Source organism: Talpa occidentalis, unplaced genomic scaffold (assembly GCF_014898055.3).
Source record: "Talpa occidentalis isolate TD23 unplaced genomic scaffold, MPIMG_talOcc4v2.1, whole genome shotgun sequence".
Classification (NCBI taxonomy): Eukaryota; Metazoa; Chordata; class Mammalia; order Eulipotyphla; family Talpidae; genus Talpa; species Talpa occidentalis.
This window is the reverse complement of record NW_026555331.1, coordinates 73218100-73234876: the sequence shown is the minus strand read 5'-3', so window position 1 is coordinate 73234876 and position 16777 is coordinate 73218100. Positions and strand designations below refer to the sequence as shown.

Below are 16777 nucleotides of genomic sequence, written 5' to 3'. Positions count from 1 at the left end.
TTTTGTGTCCTTTGGGCTGATTCCTAGGACTGGGATTGCTGGTTCAGATGGTAGCTCTATTTTTAGTAATTTGAGGGACCTCCACACAGCAGATCTTCTATCTCACTAGAAACCCCAGGGCATGCCTGGCTTAATAGAGTTTGGATTGCAGAGTCTACCAGCCTATGTGTGAATACTGACTCTGTTGATTATTAGTTGTGTAAATAAGGGTAAATTTCTTAACTTCCTCTGCTGCTTCATGTGGAAAATTAGAGTACTTACAACAGTGGATTTGGGGAGGATTAAATGGGATATTCTCTAACTAAATAAGTCCTCAATAAATGGTAGATACTAGTTTTTATTACTTTTCTTATGTCTGTTTTCAAACCAAGATCTTCACTGGGAACTAATTCCCAAAGTGAAACTAGTTCATCTGTATACTGGATATTAGTTGATCATTGGTTAACTTTACAAACTGTATCCTGCTTATTGACTTTGAGGCATCTCCCTTTTCTAATAAGGAAGTGTTAATGATACAAATAGTAATTAATTTGACTCAAGGCTTTCCAGTGCCTAACTTTCCCTGAACTTACATATTTATAAATTTAAATGTCCCAAAAACTAATTTTAGAAGCAGTGTTGTGTATATTTAGGACTAAGAGATAGAAGTGTTCTCTTAAAGTTCTATTGTAGTTGTGTGTTGGAAAACTTGTTTAGCTTGAATTGGCCTTATGCTGCTTATCTGCAAAATGAAGATAAGTGGTTTCTTATTTCTGGATATTCAGCACTTGCCATAAGCAGGTGAAATAGAATGCCACTTTTGTAATTTTTTTTTTAGTAACCACATTAGAGAAAAGTAAAAAAGAACACATGCTCACTTTAATACAATGGTAATATCCTACTCATTACTCTATATTCACTTTAATAGTGATTAGAATGAAATCTAAGGGGCGGAGCAACATGGCGGCGAGGAGAGGCTGCGAGTAAGATCTCCCATTAAAAAAAGTTAATAGGGAGGAAAAGTGGCAGGTCCCAGTGAGAACTGGGACACGGAAGATAAACAGACAACTCCAGAAAACTACCCGAAGAAGAAAGTTGCCATAAAAGAGGACTAGAAGGGAGGAAAGCGCAGAACCCTGCTCCCCTCCCCCACCCACAGAGTCAGCACTCTCCGACCGGCAGAGAGGAGGAAAAAAACAAACCAAAACGACCACCAAGAACAAACTACGCAGCAAGCGGGACTGTGAGTGGAAAGGAACTATTTCAGCCACCACACCCCGTGAACGGGAGCTGTGGAGAACCCTGCAGGATTCGCGCGGAGGTGAGCTCCAGGCGCCATTAGAGAACAGCAGAGACCGCGGGAGACCCGCACACAGCCCAGGCCGGCCAGTAAGCTTGCGCGGAAAAGCGGCTCGCTGGAAAAGCAAACGCGGATCGGGTTCGCGGCTGCCCAGGTCCCCGCGCCTGAGACCTAGGCTTGCGGGGAGACGCGCGGGGTCCCTCACTGAGGTGAAAGTCCCTCACTGAGTAATCAGAAACCAGGCGCCCAGACACGGGAGCGGGGTGCAAAAGGCACCATTGCTGCGGCCACTGAACTGGGCTACAGCCCGCGTCCTGGACCTGAGGGCTTTGGAACTGAGACCCGAGGCACGAAATTCAGGGCGTGGGCTCTCCACGATGGTGGGGCACAAGGCAGACACAGCACCCAAAGCCGTTGAGGTTTTCCTTACCATTCCCACTCTGTTCCCTGCCACACGGGGTGAAAAACACAGCTCCCCAAGGGCTCTAGGTGAGATCTCTGGCGCCACCTAGCGACCAGAAAAAAAGTCACTAACACCTTTCTTCAGAAAAGACCACTTGACAGGCAGAAGGTGGAGCCCGTGGCCAGCTGGGAAGTTAGCCCACCCCAGGACCCTTCAGACCAGCAGTCTGAGCCCACAGGGGGAGCAGGCACCCACGGCCAGGGCAGACCGGGCGCGCAGAAGAGTGTACCTGAGACCAAACGCTCAGGGAGTGCGTCCCGCATCGCCATTTTAGAACAGGGACATTTCTTCAGTAAAGACTGCCTGCAGAAGGCTCCCTCAGGAGCCAGAGGTGAGCAGGGAAGCTCGCCCACGCCAGGCCCCGTCTGGCCTGCAGTCCAAACCCAGAGGGGGAACGGGAACCCACCGACGGGGCAGACCAAGCACACAGAGGAGTGTGTCCCCACATCGGCATTTTAGAACAGGGACCCTTCTTCAGTAAAGACTGCTTGAAACTGACAGATGGCTCCTGGAGAAGCCAGAGGGGAGCGGAGAAGCTCACCCAAGATGCCAGCCAGTCCCAGCAACACAGTATCCCAATGCATACAACAAATTAGAAAATAGACAGTAGGGAGTAGAAGAACCACACACAACCTAACAACCCCTCAGGAAAAAAGCACACCACAAAAAGAAAACCACCTCCCAGATTGTAACGAGAGTAACTTGGAAGAACTTCTGAGCTTTCCAGAAAGAGAATTTAAATTTGCCATGATTAAAAAAATGACAGAAGTCATGAAGGAAATTGAGTCCCTAAAGAGGGAAAACAATGCTCAGAAGAAGGAAGTTGAGTCCTTAAAGAGGGAAACGAAAGAAACGCAGGGGATCAAAGAATTAATGGAGGAACTAAAGAACTCTGGGAAAAGCAATGAAAGCAGAATAGATGAAATGGAAGAACGAATAAGTTCTCTTGAAGACACAGAAATAAAAAGAACCAAAACAGAAAAGGAAAGAGAAGTACGAAGGAAAAAGAACGAAGAAAGACTTCAGGAACTATCTGACTCCATGAGGAAAAGAAATATAAGAGTTATAGGAATACCAGAAGGAGAGGAGAGAGATGTAGGAACAGAGAAAATATTCCAGGAGATAATTGAAGAGAACTTCCCAAATGTGAAGAAGGAGCTGAAAATTGATATACAAGAAGCAAGAAGAACACCAAACTTCCACGATGAAAGGAAAAATACAGCAAGACACATACTAGTGCAGCTTCCAAGAATCCAGGACAAGAAAAAAATAATGAAGCTGACAAGAGGGAAGAAACAGATAACATTCAAAGGAAAACCAATCAGGTTGACATCAGACTTCTCTGAAGAAACACTACGGGCAAGGAGAGAGTGGAGGGACATAGTCAACAGACTCCAAGAAAACAGATGTCAACCAAGAATACTCTATCCCGCAAAGCTCTCCTTCCTCCATGAAGAAAGAATAAGGACCTTCCCAGACAAACAGAAACTCCAGAATTTCATTACGACTAAACCCCCACTCCAAAAAATACTACAAGGAGTCCTAAAGCCAGAACCGCAGAGGGACGAATAACAACGAAAGAAGGCAAGAAAAAAAAAAAGTTATTAAAAGAATAAATAAAATCAAAGGAAAGACAAACACAATGGCAAATACAGATGCTAGCATATCAATATTAACCCTAAATGTAAATGGACTAAACTCTTCAATAAAAAGACACAGAGTTGCAGCCTGGATTAAGAAACAAAACCCAACCTCTTGCTGTCTCCAGGAAACACATTTAGCTACAAAAGATAAAAATAGACTCAAAGTTAAAGGATGGAAAACAATCCAACAAGCAAATGGACCAAAAAAGAAAGCAGGAACAGCTATACTTATATCAGATAAAACAGATTTCAAACTCAAAAAAATAAAAACAGACCCCAGTGGTCACTACATTATTATCAAGGGATCAATACTTCAAGAAGAAATAACACTCATTAACATATACTCACCAAACGAAGGAGCACCAAAATATATCAGACAACTGTTGTCATCTCTGAAAACAGACATCAGAGAAAACACATATGTAGTGGGAGACTTCAACACACCGCTATCAACAATGGATAGATCAACAAGACAAAAAATAAGTAAAGAAACTAAAGCTCTAAATAAGGACCTAGAGCATTTGGGCTTAACAGACATCTATAGAACACTAAACCCCAAAAAAATGGAGTACACATTTTTCTCAAGCGCACACGGATCATTCTCCAGGATCGATCACATACTGGGGCACAAGAAAAATATCAACAGATACACCAAGATTGAAATCATACCAACCATCTTTTCTGACCACGAAGGCATCAAACTAGAAATAAATCATAAAAAGAAGGCAAGGAACTATCCTACCTCATGGAGATTAGAAGCCACACTACTGGAAGACCACTGGACTAACGAGGAGATCAAAGAAGAAATTAAAAAATTCTTTGAATTGAATGACAAGGAGGACACCAATATCCTAAATGTATGGGATGCAGCAAAAGCAGTAATAAGAGGAAAATATATAGCAATAGAAGCTCACATCAAAAAACAAGAAAGAACTCAAAGAAACAACCTAATCTCGAAGCTCAAAGATCTAGAAAAAGAACAACAAAAAAACCCAAGAACCAGTAGAAGAAAAGAAATAATAAAAACCAAAGCAGAAATAAATGAAATTGAAACTAAAAAAACAATCCAAAAGATCAATGAAAACAAGAGCTGGTTCTTTGAAAAAATAAATAAAATAGACAAACCCCTAGCCAGGCTCACAAAGGAAAAAAGGGAGAAAGCACAAATACACAGAATCATAAATGAAAGAGGAGAAATCACAACGGACACAGCAGAAATCAAAAGAATAATCAGTAACTACTATGAACAGTTATATGGAAACAAGTTCAACAATCTAGAGGAGATGGACAAATTCCTACAACTCTACAATCACCCAAAGCTAGATAAAGAAGAAATAGAACACCTAAACAGACCAATTACAAGCAGCGAAATTGAAATGGTAATTAAAAACCTCCCCAAAAACAAAAGCCCAGGACCTGATGGATTTACAAATGAATTCTACCAAACATTCAGAGACGAATTAGTGCCTATCCTTCACAAACTCTTCCAAAAAATTGAGAAGGAAGGGACAATACCAAACACGTTCTATGAAGCCAATATTACACTAATACCAAAACCGAATAAGGACAACACAAAAAAGGAAAACTATAGGCCAATCTCCCTAATGAACACTGATGCAAAAATCCTCAATAAAATTTTAGCTATCAGAATCCAACAATGTATCCATAAGATAATTCACCACGACCAAGTTGGATTCATTCCAGGGGCACAAGGATGGTTTAACATCCGAAAATCAATCAGCGTTATCCAACACATCAACAAAAAGAAATATAAAAACCATATGATAATATCAATAGATGCTGAGAAAGCTTTCGACAAAGTGCAACACCCATTTATGATAAAAGCCCTTGAAATTCTTGGGATACAAGGAACATACCTCAACATCATAAAGGCCATCTATGACAAGCCAACAGCCAGTATCATTCTCAATGGTGAAAAGCTGAAAGCAATTCCATTAAGATCTGGAACAAGACAAGGATGTCCACTCTCACCACTGCTTTTCAATATAATACTGGAAGTCCTAGCCAGAGCAATAAGACAAGAGAAAGACATCCAAGGAATCCAAATAGGAAAAGAAGAAGTCAAACTATCACTATTTGCAGATGATATGATAATATACATAGAGAACCCCAAAATCTCCACAGAAAAACTAATTCAACTCATCAATCAATTCAGTAAAGTGGCAGGATACAAAATCAACACGCAAAAGTCAGTAGCCTTCCTATACACAAACAATAAATCTGAAGAAGAAGAAATCAAAAAAACCACCCCTTTTATTATCGAAACAAAAAAAATCAAATATTTGGGAATAAATCTAACAAAAGAGGTAAAGGACCTATACAAAGAAAACTATAAAACACTGTTAAAAGAAATAGAAGAAGACACAAAGAAATGGAAAGACATCCCCTGCTCATGGATTGGAAGAATAAACATTATTAAAATGGCCATCCTACCAAAAGCAATATACAGATTCAATGCTATTCCAATCAAAATCTCAATGGCATTCTTCAAAGAAATAGAACAATTATTGATGAAATTCCTATGGAATCACCAAAAACCCCGAATAGCCAAAGCTCTACTGAAAAAAAAAGAAGGAAATGGAGGCATCACACTCCCAGACTTCAAACTATACTACAAAGCCATAATCATCAAAACTGCATGGTATTGGAACAAGAACAGACATACAGACCAATGGAATCGAATAGAAAATCCAGAAATAAACCCACAGATTTATGGTCAACTAATCTTTGACAAAGGAGCAAAGACTATGCATTGGAGCAAAGAAAGTTTGTTCAATAAATGGTGCTGGGAAAACTGGGTCGCTACATGAAAAGAATGAAGCTTGACCACTACCTCACACCATACACAAAAATCAACTCAAAATGGATTAAAGAACTAGACATAAGACCTGAAACCATAAAATACATAGAAGGAAATATAGGCGAAACACTACGGGATTTGCACATCAAAGACATCTTTACAGACACATCACCCAAAGCAGTGATAGTGAAGAGAAAGATAAACAGCTGGGACTACATCAAATTAAAGAGCTTCTGCACAGCAAAAGAGACAATAACAAAAACAAAGAGAAACCCCACCAACTGGGAGAACATTTTTGCACCCAACACTAATGATAAAGGACTGATCACAAAAATCTGCAAAGAGCTGATGAGACTCAGCAACAACAAAGAAAATAATCCAGTCAAAAAATGGGCAGAAGAGCTAAAAAGAAACTTCTCTGAAGAGGAAATGCAAATGGCCAACAGACATATGAAAAAATGTTCAACATCACTTGTAATTAGGGAAATGCAAATCAAAACTACCATGAGATACCATCTCACACCAGTGAGAATGGCACATATTAAAAAAACTAGCAACAACAAATGTTGGCGAGGATGTGGAGAAAAAGGAACTCTTGTGCACTGTTGGTGGGAGTGCAAACTGGTCCAACCACTATGGAGAGCTGTGTGGAGATTTCTGGACCTAGTAAACATAGAGCTTCCATATGATCCAGCAATTCCACTCCTAGGTATTTACCCAAAGGACACAGAAACATCAATTCCAAAGAGCACCTGCACTCCTATGTTTATAGCAGCACTGTTTACAATAGCTAAGCTTTGGAAACAACCCAAATGCCCAAAAATAGATGACTGGATCAAGAAGATGTGGTACATATATACCATGGAATATTACTCAGCATTCAAAAAAGATAAACACATGCAATTTGCAGCAACATGGATGGCACTGGAAGGGATCATGCTCAGCGAAATAAGCCAAAAAGAAAAAGAAAAATACCGGATGGTCTCACTCATAGCAGGAATCTAGAAAACTTAAATAAGGGACCAGGAAAATGAATATAAGAAAGTGAAAATCAAAATCAACAAAAAACTATGAACCAGAGACACTTTTTGGGGGGTGGGGGGCGGGAGGGGAAGGATTGGGGTCAGAATGGGGCGTTTGCAATTGTATGGGGGAATATAAAAATAAAATTTAATATTTAAAAAAAAAAAAAAAGAAACAAGAAAGAACTCAAAGAAACAACCTAATCTCGAAGCTCCAAGATCTAGAAAAAGAACAACAAAAAAACCCCAAAACCAGTAGAAGAAAAGAAATAATAAAAACCAAAGCAGAAATAAATGAAATTGAAACTAAAAAAACAATCCAAAAGATTAATGAAACCAAGAGCTGGTTCTATCACTTTTTTAATCATGGCAATTTTAAATTCTCTTTCTGGAAGGCTCAGAAGTTCTTCCAAGTTGCTGTCGTTGCAATCTGGGGAGTGGTTTTCTTTTTGTGGTGTGCTTCTTTCCTGAGGAGTTGTTAGGTTGCGTGTGGTTCTTCTACTCCCTACTGTCTGTTTTCTAATTTGTCGTATGCGTTGGGACACTGTGTTGCTCGGACTGACTGGCATCTTGGGTGAACTTCTCCGCTCCCCTCTGGCTCTTCCAGGAGCCATCTCTGTCTTCTGGGGGAGCTTTCTGCTGGTTTTAGGCAGTTTTTACTGAAGAAAAATCCCTGTTCTAAAATGGCGAAGCAGGATGCAGTCCCTGCGCCTCCGGTTTCAGGCACACTCTTCTGCGCCTCCGGTCTGCCCCGGACGTGGGTGCCTGCTCCCTCTGTGGGCTCAGATGCTGGTCGGAAGGGGCCTGGCGTGGGGTGGGCTAACTTCCCGGCTGGCCACTGGGTCCTCCAGAAGCCTTCTGCCCTTTTCAAGCAGTCTTAAGAAATTTCCTGTTCTATGGGGTGTTAGTGACTTTTTTTTCCTGGTCGCTAGGTGGCGCCAGAGATCTCTCCTATTGTCCTTGGGGGGCTGTTTTTCGCCCCTCCCACCCCGTGGGACAGGGAACAGAGCGGGAATGGTAGGGTACACCTCAACAGCTTTGGGGTGCTGTGTCTGCCTTGTGCCCCACCGTCGTGGAGAACCCACGCCCCGAATTTTCGTGCCCCGGGTCTCAGTTCAAAGCCCTCAGTTCCAGGACGCGGGCTGTAGCCCAGTTCAGTGGCGCGGGAAGGGCGCCTTTTGCACCGCTCCCGTGCCTGGGCGCCTGGTTCCTGCTCACTCAGGGAGGGACCTTCACCTCAGTGAGGACCTCCGCGTGTCTCCCCGCAAGCCTAGGTCGCAGGCGCGGGTACCTGGGCAGCCGTGATCCAGGTCTGCATTTGCTTTTCTAGCGCGCCAAGCGCGCCGCTTTTCCGCGCCAGCTTACCGGCAGCCCGGGCTGTGTGCGCGTCTCCCGGGGTCCTTGTTCTTCTCTAATTGCGCCCGGAGCCGTTCGCTCACCGCCGCGGCGGATCCTGCAGGGTTCGCCTCAGCTCCCGTTCACGGGGTGTGGTGGCTGCAATAGTTCCTTTCCACTCACAGTCCCGCTTGCTGCGTCGTTTGTTCTTGTGGGTCGTTTTATTTTGTTGTTTTCCTCCTCTCTGCCGGTCGGAGAGTGCCGCCTCTGTGGGCGGGGGAGGGGAGCAGGGTTCTGCGCTTTCCTCCCTTCTAGTCCTCTTTTATGGCAACTTTCTTCTTCGGGCAGTTTGCTGGAGTCACCCTTTATCTTCCGTGTCCCAGTTCTCACTGGGACCTGCCGCTTTTCCTCCCTATTAACTTTTTTTAATGGGAGATCTTACTCGCAGCGTCTCCTCGCCGCCATGTTGCTCCGTCCCTCTGCCATAGGATTTTAACTTTTCTTTATAACAATTAGCCTATGGTCAAATTGATTTCATTGTACCTTGTTTTGTGTAAAGTCTGTTTCCAAGAACCTCTTGAAGATGTTAAAAGGGATCTTAACTGTATTCTGTAGAAGAAGCTAGCACAAATGCCCTATGGGTTTGCAGTAGCTTGTGTCAGGATTTTTTTAAATGCCCAGAGGTATTGCTTCTTTCAGGGCTGTTGATACTCTTTTTCATTTATCAATAGCTCTGAGAGTCTAGAAAGGGGAAGAACAGAAGTTGAAATAGGTGTATTGTTAGTGGGACTACTTTCTATGTGATAAAATACTGGAAAATACTGTAACTTTTTTCCCTTCACTGTTAGGTAATGTTTATGGAAAGTCCTATAAACAATAAAAAAATTGAGATCAGCATACTGGGAAGGCATTTAAAGGGAGAAACGTGAACAGCAGGATCCAGTAAAAGGACAAGAATAAAGAACCATTGAGATCATGGGTGTCAAACAGGATAGGGCTCATTGAAAGGAACAGAGATAGCTTATGAACAAGTAGCTTAATAATGGTGGGGGGGAATGAGAGATGGATTATTAAGGCTTCATTTGAATTCTGGTGATTATAAATCACCTGAATCAATAATTGAGCATATTAGTTTAGGAGAATAATTTTATTGTACATTATCTCCAGTTTCATTGAGAAAGGAATTATATATTGATCCTGAATAGAAACATATGCTGTGAAAATTGTGGGCCAGTTTTCCCTTTCAAATGTCTATCACATTCTTCCAGTTTTTACATTCCTTCAATTAATATCAAATCTCAGGACCTCCCCTGGTGGCACAGCGGTTGAGTGCTGGACTGCGAAGCTGCCCACAGCCTCTGCAGCACTGGTTCGATCCCCGGCCACTGGCAAGGGTCCCACATGGTGCGCAGACCTCTCCTGCCGCCCGTTGCTCCCCTCAGCAGTGTACTTTAGTCCCTCTGCCTATTCTGTTCCCCGCTCTGGCTTTGGTGAATTCCCTCACCCTCCTGTGCTGCTGACTGTACCTAGTGCTTGTTTGAGTAAATAAATAAATCTTTAAAAAAAAAAGCAAATCTCATTCTTTTTTCAAATGGAGGTAAACTATATCTATACAAAATTAATCATTTTGAAGTATACAATTTAGCGGCATTTAGTGCATTTACAGTGTTCTGGAACCATTTCCTCTGTTTCGTTCTAAAACATTATCATCACCCTAAAAAGAAACTCCTTAATTTTAAGTAGACGCTTCCCATCTTTCCCCAGTCACTGGCAACCACTTACCAGTGTTCTGTCTTTCCATATTTATCTGTTCTTGAAATTTTATGTAATGGAATCATACAGTCTGTACCCCTTTGTGTCTGGATTAACATAGATTTTCAAGATGCATTCCTGCTCATTTATATTATATCATGCATCAGTACTTTTTTTTATCCATTGTATTTGTGTATGTATATATCCTTTAAAGATTCTGACACACAATTCCCATATGTTCAATTTTGTGCCACCAGTTGGTATACAAATCAACTCTATTTTGACATTTTTCTCTTCAAAGATAGCGTCAGATTCTATATGTTAAAGGCTGCCCTCCATTTTAGATACAAATTGCAAGCTTCTGACTTATGTTATAAATCAGAGGTTCTCATGTTCTCATCCTTGGGTTTGATTAATTTACTAGTGTGGCTACAGAACTCAGGAAACTTGTTTACTCACTGGAATACTGATTTATTACAAAAGGTATCAATAGATATGAATTGACAGCCAGATAAAGATAAATGTATGGGGCCTCCCCGGTGGCGCAGCAGTTGAGCACTGGGTTGCAAAGCTGCCTGCAGCCTCTGCAGCGCCGGTTCAATCCCCGGCTGCTGGGTGAGGGTCCCACATGGCGCGCAGACCTCTCCTGGCCCCGCTACTCCCCTCAGCAGTGCACTTCGTCAGTCTGCCTGTTCTGCTCTCCGCTCTGGCTCTGGTGAATTCTCTCACCCTCCCGCGCTTCTGAGTGTACCCAGTGCTTCTATAAATAAATAAATAAATCTTTAAATAAAAAGATATATGTGTATGTATATACACCCCCCCATACACACACACACATACATACATACATACATACATACATACATACATACATATATGTTTTGTGAGGTCCCAAAGAAGTTTTTGTCCTCTTGGAATTTGGGGCCCAGCATGGTAGCACATGGAATATTCTGTTTCTCTAGACTGGAATCTCTTCATGTCCATTCCTTTTGGGTTTTTATGGAGGCTTCATCATGCAGACTCTGTTGAATAAATCATTGACTATTGGTGATTGATTCAACCTCTGTGTCTCTCCCAGAAGTTGAGGTGGAACTGAAAGTTCCAACCCTCTAATCATGGTTAGTTCCCCCTGGCAACTAACCTCCATCTGTTGATGCCTTTTTATAGTTACTTCATCCACATAAACCCAGTTGTGGTGAAAAGGGACCTGTTATGATGAATAAGATATTCTTTTACTTTTATGCCTCTGAAAAGCTGTTCCCATTGCTCTTATCTCTCAGGAAATTCCAAGGTTTTTGGGAGCTGTGAGATAGGAATCATGAATGAACACCAAATATTTATGAAAACACATTCTTATTTAAAAAACTATAAACTATATTTTATCTGTCAAGTGGGATTGTCAGTTTCCGCTTTTTGGCTGTTGTGAACTGCTGTGTTTATTCATGTGTAGCCTTTTGTTTTGTTAAAAAACGAAGTTCAACTGAGTAAATTTTAAAAGCTTTATTGGTTTTCCCATAATGTAATTGAACCCTATTAATGTCTCTGTATAACTCTTAAGATTCTGGGACGTGAGTGCGGACATCTACTTATCTCGTGGCTGCCCAAGACAAACATCATATCTCATATATAATTTCTCTTGCTTGTTCAAACCAGCACCTACCAATCTAGAGTTACCTGCCTTCTTCTTTTGTCTTTCCTGCTCTCCAGGTATGAAGTCAGTTTTGAATTCACCCAAAGAATTCCTGAGGTTGTGAACCAATAATGTTTCAGAACTTCATTATCTTTTAAGGCTGAATGATATGCCATTTTATATACATATATACCATATTTTATCTATTCACCTGTCAATGGACATGTGGGTTTTCCACCTTTTGGTTATTGTGAATATTGCTGTTATAAACATTGGTTTGAGTTCCTGGTTTTAGTTTTTTTGGGTAGAAGTAGAATTGCTCAGAAGTAAAAATGCTGGATCCTATGGTAAGTCTGTTTAATTTTTTTTAAGAAAATACTTTTTTCCTCAGTAACTGCATCACTTCATACTTTCAGAAGCAGTCACAGAGCTTCATTATTCCATATATTTGCCAACTAGTTCTTGTCTGCCCCCCCCCCTTTGTGTATATAAGCCATGGCAGTGGGTGTAAATTGATTACTTCCATTGTGGTTTTGATTTGTGTCTCTTTAATTGGTTAATGATGTTGAACATCTTTTCATATGATTGTTGGTCATTTGTATGCCCTTTTTAGAGAATTTTTATCAGTCTTTTAACCATTTTTAGAAAAGATTTTATTTTTGCATAGAACAACTGTGGGGGGTTAGGCCAGAAGTGTGGGAGGTAATAGGATTCACAAGAGACAGAGTGGGCAGCAGAACAGGCAGATCTACTGAAATACACAGGTCAGGAAAGCAGCTGGTAAGACAGAAGAAGTCTGCTGCGGGGGGAATCCAACTCTGGCCATGGGACTGGGCTATTGCAGTGGTAGCGCTGAGAGTTAACCCCTCAGTCACCAGGGAGGCCCCTACCCATTTTTAAAAATGCGTTGTTGAGTTGTAGGAATTACTAACACATTTGTAATACTAAACTTATTGGATATGTAATTCATAGATATTTCTCATTAGTATGCACTTTCTTCATAGTATTCTTTAATTGCATAGGTTTTAAATTTTATTCCATTCTTTAATTTCTCTCAGCAGTGTTTTTTAGTTTCTATGTAACTCTTTCACTGTTGTGGTTAAAGTTATTCCTAAGTATTTTACTCTTTTTGATGCTACTGTAAATGGAATTGCTTTAATTTTCTTTTTGAATTACTCATTGGTAGCGTGTAGAAGTGATTTTATATGTTTGTCTTTTATACTATAAATTTGCTGAATCTAATAGCTCTAGTAGTATTTTTTTGTATGTTCACGACAGTTTTCTATATATTTGTCATCCATAAAAAGAGATAATTGTATATGTTCTTTTTGAATATAAATGCCTTCTGTTTCTTTTTATTGCCTAGTTGTTCTGGATAGAACTTTTAGTACAATGTTCAGTAGAAGCAGCTACCCATGTTTTATTCCTAATCTTAGGAGGAAAACTTAGTTTTTCATCAAGAAGTATGATGTTAGCTGTGAGATTTTTTCCTAAGTGCCCTTTTTCATGTTAAGGAAGTTCATTGGTATTCCTAGTTAGTATGTATTTTTATCACAAAAGGGTATTGGATCTTGTCAAATAGTTTCTTTGCATTTGTGAAGATTATAGTATTCACTCACTTGGTTCTATTAATGTGATTTGCAGTTTTATTGCTTGATTTTTGATATAATGCATCACCTGTGTTTGAAATAAATTTCTCTTGGTCATGGTGTATAATCCTCTTACTACAGGCATGGCTCATGTTTCTGTGATTTGCTTTATTGTGCTTAGTTACTATATGTTTTACAAATTGAAGGTCTGTGGTAACCCTATCTACATTGAGTAAGACAGTACTAACAGTATTGTCATTTTTCCAACACATGAGTAGCTTTTTTTTTTTTTTTTTTAGCAAGAAAGTATTCTTTAAGTTAATGGACATTGGTTTTTCAGAAATAATGCTATTGCACACTTAATAGACTATATTATGGCATAAGCAACATTTATATATACTGGAAAGTGAAAAATTTTGTGAATTGCTGTATTGTGACATTTGCTTTATTGTAGTAGTCTGGAACTGAATCCAAAATTTTTTTGAGGTGTACCTTATATATTAGTAAGTTTCATCATATTTTACAAGTCTTTTTTACATTCTGTCATTTTTTTTTCCAATTATTTTCACATTCTGCTCTTTTTTTTTTTTTAATAGAGGCATGTTTTATTTATTTATTTGTTTGTTTGTTTGTTTTGTTTATACATGCACTGGGTACAGTCAGAAGCGCGGGAGGGTGAGAGAATTCACCAGAGCCAGAGCTGGGAGCAGAGCAGGCAGAAGGACCGAAGTACACTGCTGAGGGGAGCAGCGGGGCGGCAGGAGAGGTCTGCGCGCCATGTGGGACCCTCCTCCGGTGGCCGGGGAGCAGCCGGGGATCGAACCAGCGCCGCAGAGGCCGCGGGCAGCTTCGCAACCCAGCGCTCAACCGCTGCGCCACCGGGGAGGCCCACACATTCTGCTCTTTTGAACTAGGTAATCTTAGTTGCCCTATTCTCAGGTTCACTGATCCTTTTTTCTTTCTTCAGATCTGCCATCTCCAGTGAATACTTTGTTACAGGTATTATGCTTTTCACCTTTAGAATTTCTGTTTGGTTCATTTTTATAATACCTGTCTATTGATATTATTAATTATTTTAATGTTGATATTTCCTCTTCCAAGTTTTCTGTAGTTCTTTTGCTCAGGTTTCCTGTAGCTCTTTGAGTATGTTTAAGACAGTTGATTTATTGACTTTTTCTCTTTGGGTCAGTATCTGGATTTCATACCATATAGTTTGCTTCTTGTTTCTTTCTGTGTATCTTAAAAAGACAATTGCAGACCAATATCCCTGATAGACATTGATGCAAAAAAAAAAAATCAGTAAAATATAAGCAAATTAATTACAACACTATACCACAAGGATTGTATGCCCATGATCAACAGTGTAGCCATCATGATGAAGTGTTACTTATCCCAGGGATGCTAGGATGGTTTAATATACATAAAGAAATGAATGTAATAGATCATAGCATGAAAAGCAGCAATAAAAATCATGATATCAAATGCAGAGGAAACAGTTTGAAAATTCAGCGCCTTTTTTTGACAAAATCTCTATAAAAGATGAAGGTAGAAATAACCTAATTCAGTATACTAAAGGCTATGTATATATCACAAACCAACAGCTGATATAATTCTAAGTGGTGAAAACCCAAAAGCTTTCCTCATAAGATCTGGGAAGACAAGGATGCCCACTGTCATTACTTCTCTTAAACTTGTAAGATGATTGGTTAGAGCTATCAGACAAACACAGGAAATAAAGAAAATTAAGTGGGAAAAGAAGAAGTGAAACTAATACCACTTGCAGATGATTTGTTGTCTAAAAGCTCCTAAGAACTACAGAAAAAATTTGCTGGAAATAACACATGAACCCAACAAAGTGGCATGTTACAAAATTAACATACAAACATCCATAGCCCTCTTAAGTAAAATGAACAAGAGCAAAAGAAATTTAAGAAATCCACTTGTAATTGCTTCAGAAAGAAATAGAATCAACCTAACAAAGGAGGTAAAATATCTATACAGATCTGTTAGATGTTATTAAAAGACTTAGCAACATAAGGAGATGGAAAGATATCCAATGCTCAGGGATGGGGACAATCAATATAGTCAAAATGGCTACTCTACCTAAAATAATATACAAGTATAATGCAATTCCCATCAAAATACCAGCAAATTTTTAATAAAACTGAACAAATATTATGAAATTCATATGGACCACAGAAGGACTGGAATTAGAAAAGCAACCCTTACAATAAAGGAGAGAAATAGAGGCATTCTGTTACTTGATTTCAAACTTTACTATAAAAAATATTAAAACAGTAAGGTATTGGCACACAAATAAATACATGGACCAATGTGACAGAATCTAAAGTCCAGAAATCTGCATATCTTCCAGCACTAAATTATGATAAAGCATCCATGATCATCAAATGGGGAAAGAGCAGTTGTTTCAATAAATGGTGCTAGGAAAATTGGAAAGCTACACATTTAAGAATGAAGTTGGATTACTCACTAATGCCATACAGAGAGAACTCCACATGGGTTAAACATATAGATATAAAACCTATAACAACAAAATACATAGAAAAAAACATTGGTGATACACCTCATGATATCAAGAATAAAGATATTTCTGGTGATTATACTCTGATAGCTAGAAAATTATAAACCCATGCAAATAATTGGATTATCTCAAGTTAAAAAGCTAGCAAAAAAATGACAAGACAAGTAATAGATACCTTACAGAATGGGAGAAAATATTCATACAGTGTATAACTGATAAGGGATTAATATCCAGTTATATTCATACAATTCAACTATTAAAAAGTAATCCAATTAATAATGAATTGGCCGCAGATCTGGACGGTTCAGCAGAATGGATATCCAGAAGGTCAAAAGATATATGAAAAAATGTTTCTTCCCACCTCTAATAAAAGATGCAGGTTGAAACTACAATGAGATACCATCTCGTGCCTGTGAAATGGCATATATACAAAAGACCCTAAACAAAATAAGTGTTGGAGAGCATGTGGAGAAAAAACATTCCTATTACACTGTGGGAATGAGATTTGGTATAATCATTATGGAAAGCACTCTTAAAAATCTAAGAAAGGAAATAGCATGCAGCCCAGCATTCCCACTCTGCCTGTATATCCATAGACTATGAAACTATCAACAAAAACCACATATTCCACAATGTTCATAGCAGCATTACTTTAGTAGCTAGGCCATGGAAACAGCCTAAATGTCCATCCAGGGGTGACT

The 16777-nt window shown here is 39.8% G+C and overlaps 1 protein-coding gene across 3 annotated transcripts in view; it reads left to right on the top strand.

Moving 5' to 3' along the window:
- SPIDR (scaffold protein involved in DNA repair) overlaps positions 1 to 16777 on the top strand; it is a 545150-nt gene that overhangs the window by 32465 nt on the left and 495908 nt on the right. Inside the window, exon 2 of one of the 3 annotated variants that reach the window (XM_054692278.1) lies at positions 14502 to 14533. The exons of the other annotated variants lie outside the window; for them this stretch is intronic. The gene's annotated coding sequence lies outside the window, so the exon portion shown is untranslated. The remainder of the gene's footprint in view (positions 1 to 14501; positions 14534 to 16777) is intronic. 3 annotated transcript variants of the gene reach the window in all.